Genomic DNA, 4,524 nt, shown 5'->3' with positions numbered 1-4,524 from the left:
TGTAATGTTGTCTGAGTGAGTGAGAAGGACTTTGCTCCCTGTTAACTGGAACTCTGTCAGATGCAGGTCATAGTTTGGTACCCCACAGATAGCCCTTATCGTGACTCCAATTCTATTGCATTACATTGGGTCATTAGACATCCCCTGCAGTCTTGTGCGTGAAATGTCCCGACACAAATATGCCTCGCACACGACACAGTTTTGGAAACATTTGCAACTTAACTTTTCATATGAACGAGAAAGATTCTTGCTGGTATGAAAGTTAAGATACGAAGGTTTCCAAAACCGTATCGCAAGCATATTATTGATGTTTTCTAAACGTTAAAACACAGCTTCGGGAATGAAGTTCACATGGAGCCAGCTGGTCCATACCTTCAGCTGAGAACCAAAAGGGAGGCTGAGCCATTGTGCTTGTGGTGCTCCCCCCAATTATCCCCATGTTAGATTTCTGGATGCATTCTTGGAATAACTGGATCTGTAATCTGTAGTGAGACATTCTTTCAGGTCAAACTTTCTCCTTCCTTGAGGATTTTAACTTTTCCCTAAGAGGCCTGTCCTGCACACAGACTCTGACCAGCATATTAGCAGAGTAAAGAAACTTCACAAATCAGGAAGTGAACAAAAAGCAGAGTAGGGGAGTGTCCTATAGGTCAGGGGTTCTCAAACCTCTCCCCAGGGACCCTCAGACATTTCACAATTTTGTTGTAACTCTGAACTAGCTCACCTAATTCAACGGCTTGATGATTAGTTGACAAGTTGAATCAGGTGTGCTAGCTTTGGAGTAGATCAAATACACAGAACAGCTGGGGATCCCCGAGGAGAGGTTTGAGAACCACTGCTATAGGCTAACCCTTTTCTGACATACTTAAATAACCCTGAGGGTTGTTACTAGCCTACAAAACTCAATTTCATCTACCTATGGGAAGAAGCTGAAACTCAAACATGATGAACTCATCTCACCATCCACCATGTTACCTTCAACTTGTTTTGACAGAATCCTCTTGAAGGGGTGGACATGTAAGATAAAGTGCAGACCAGAATACTGACAGCAGAGAATAACGTATTTATAAATGTTTCTTTTCACACAGAAACCATCAACAAAACACCAAATGATGGAATTTCTTGTGGAAGAATGGTGTCGCATTCCTTCAATAGAGTTCCAGACACTTGTAGAATCTATGCCAAGGTGCATTGAAGCTGTTCTGGCTCGTGGTGGCCCAAGCCCTATTAATACACTTTATGTTGGTGAATTTCTAAGCAAACGGCTGGAGGCAGGGCTTTCTCCTATAGAGCTCCATTTTTATGGAATGGTCTGCCTACCCATGTGAGAGACGCAGACTCAGTCTCAACCTTTAAGTCTTTACTGAAGACTTATCTCTTCAGTAGGTCCTATGATTAAGTATAGTCTGGCCCAGGAGTGTGAAGGTGAACGGAAAGGCTGGAGCAACGAACCGCCCTTGCTGTCTCTACCTTGCCGGTTCCCCTCTTTCCACTGGGATTCTCTACCTCTAACCATATTACAGGGGCTGAGTCACTGGCTTACTGGTGTTCTTCCATGCCGTCCATGGGAGGGGTGCGTCACTTGAGTGGGTTGAGTCACTGACGTGGTCTTCCTGTCTGGGTTGGCGCCCCCCCCTTGGGTTGTGCCATGGCGGAGATCTTTGTGGGCTATACTCGGCCTTGTCTTAGGACGGTAAGTTGGTGGTTGTAGACATCCCTCTAGTGGTGTGGGGGCTGTGCTTTGGCAAAGTGGGTGGGGTTATATCCTGCCTGTTTGGCCCTGTCCGGGGGTATCATCGGATGGGGCCACAGTGTCTTCTAATCCCTCCTGTCTCAGCCTCCAGTATTTATGCTGCAGTAGTTTATGTGTCGGGGGGCTAGGGTCAGTCTGTTACATCTGGAGTATTTCTCTTGTCTTATCCGGTGTCCTGTGTGAATTTATATATGCTCTCTCAAATTATTTCTTTCTCTCTTTCTACCTTTCTCTCTCTCAGAGGACCTGAGCCCTAGGACCATGCCTCAGGACTACCTGGCATGATGACTCCTTGTTGTCCCCAGTCCACCTGGCCGTGCTGCTGCTCCAGTTTCAACTGTTCTGCCTGCGCCTATGGAACCCTGACCTGTTCACCGGACGTGCTACCTGTGCCAGACCTGCTGTTTTCAACTCTCTAGAGACAGCAGGAGCGGTAGAGATACTATGAATGATCGGCTATGAACAGCCAACTGACATTTACTCCTGAGGTGCTGACCTGTTGCACCCTCGACAACCACTGTGATTATTATTATTTGACCCTGCAGGTCATCTATGAACATTTGAACATCTTGGCCATGTTCTGTTATAATCTCCACCTGGCACAGCCAGAAGAGGACTGGCCACCCCTCATAGCCTGGTTCCTCTCTAGGTTTCTTCCTAGGTTCTGGCCTTTCTAGGGAGTTTTTCCTAGCCACCGTGCTTCTACACCTGCATTGCTTGCTGTTTGGGGTTTTAGGCTGGGTTTCTGTACCGCACTTTGAGACATCAGCTGATGTAAGAAGGGCTTTATAAATACGTTTGATTTGTAAACACCTTAATCGGCGTTTCAACTGTGTATTTGTTCTGCGCATGTGCCAGCACCGGTAGCACACACCTCCCTCTTTAGCGCGAGTAAAGTGAGTTCGGATCAACTGAATGTATGCATCTTAGAAGTAGTTTTCACATACAAACTTTATATGTCCGAATTTAGAATCAAATTTTTGATTGGTGATTTTCTGTATTTATGGTGTGTGACTTCAGATGTGTCCATGTGAATAGAATGATTAGGGAAATTGTTCTTCTTGTAGAGCATGTAACCATTTTAATCTAACTACGATATTAATATGTGTAACAGGCGTCATATAAAGGGGACCAAGGCGCAGCGTGTTGTGTTCAACTTGAAGTTTAATGAAAATCGAACACTTTACAAAATAAACAAAATGACAGCCGACAGTTCTGTTAGGTACTTAAATGAAACAGAAAGCAACTACCCACGAAAACCAAGGGGAAAAAAGGCTGCCTAAGTATGGCTTCCAATCAGAGACAACGATAGACAGCTGCCTCTGATTGGAAACCATACCCGGCCAAAACATAGAAAAACAAAACATAGAATGCCCACCCACCTATCACACCCTGACCTAACTAAACAGAGAAAACACAGCTCTTCTAGGTCAGAGCGTGACAATATGACTATCCACAATAAATCACATTATTGTGTGCATGTAGCTTTAGTCATTGACTCTCTAATGTAAATTATGCACATTTAAAAATGTCCCCTTTTTAGTGGTTATAGATCAAAAAGTATATATCGTATCAAAAAGCTGTTCGCAATCAACCATTTCAATGGTGGTTTGGAAGCACACCTAATTAGTGTTTTTATTGTAAGACAATGAAAGCAGTCTGTTAGGTCAGACAGAACCTGCTACACAGTGGAGGAAATAGAGTATTAGTGTTGATCCTAGATCTGTTCCTATAGACTACTTCTACTCATTGTCCCCCAGTAGTACTGAGAATCAGTCCAGTAGGTGAGTTGGGTACTGTAGTAGGTCCTGTAGAGCTGAGGTCAGATTACACTGGGAGAGGACCACAGCTAGCATCACAGCTCCCCCAGACAGGGTGATCAGCCAGGGAGACAGGTGGGCCCAAGGCCTGGGGGGCTCTGGTACCAGCCTGGAATAGAATAGAAGGTGATATTCTATTGATCCCAAAGTGGATATTGGTATGAATGACTTGTAGACTACCTACCTGGTCCTAAAGGGCTGGGCCACTCGCTCCAATTGAGTGAGGATAGCTTGTCGGGCCCCATCCCACTGTCCTGGCCCTCAGACGGTACTGGTACGGGGTGCAGGGCCCCAGCAGCACACGCAGAACAACACCAGGCTCCCTCAGCAGCAACCCTAGGAGGTTGGGACGAACCCCCACCTGCTCAGCCAGGGAGTCCATGTATGGCATATAATCCACCTGGAGAGGATTACGCTCTGAACAGGCAAACCTGGAGGGAGAGGAAGGTGCGACATACACAGGTGCTTGTATAGTGCTTATAAATCATTATTAAATACTTTGTTACCTGTTAGTGAACTATTTGTGTTAATGTAATATCACATGGCTATTGTCCCACCTGTGGTGCACGGTACTGGTGTCTTTCTCTATGTCCTGCAGCATAGCTTCTTCAGATGGCAGTGTTAGTAACCCTGGGGGGGACAACAACATATAATCACACATTAATATTGACACAAACCTTAAAGCTTTAATCACTCGCATTCAAATACACTAGGCTACCAAACAAATTGACACAGAGCACCGGGACGAATCAGGAAAAGGAGAGTTAGTGAGTTAGTGAGCAGTGTTGGGGAGTAGTGAAGTACATGTAGTTCAACTAGTAGTTGAACTACATTTTGCAGTAGCTTGGTGGTAGTTGAACTAAATTCAGATCTTGGTAGTGTTTTCAGTAGTGAATTACTTTTTTTGCCATGTAGAGGAGTAGCTAACTACTGGAAGTAAACACTGCAGTG

This window comes from Salmo trutta, chromosome 22, assembly GCF_901001165.1.
Source record: "Salmo trutta chromosome 22, fSalTru1.1, whole genome shotgun sequence".
NCBI lineage: Eukaryota > Metazoa > Chordata > Actinopteri > Salmoniformes > Salmonidae > Salmo > Salmo trutta.
The sequence above is the reverse complement of the archived record's forward strand: the minus strand, read 5'-3'. Positions refer to the sequence as shown.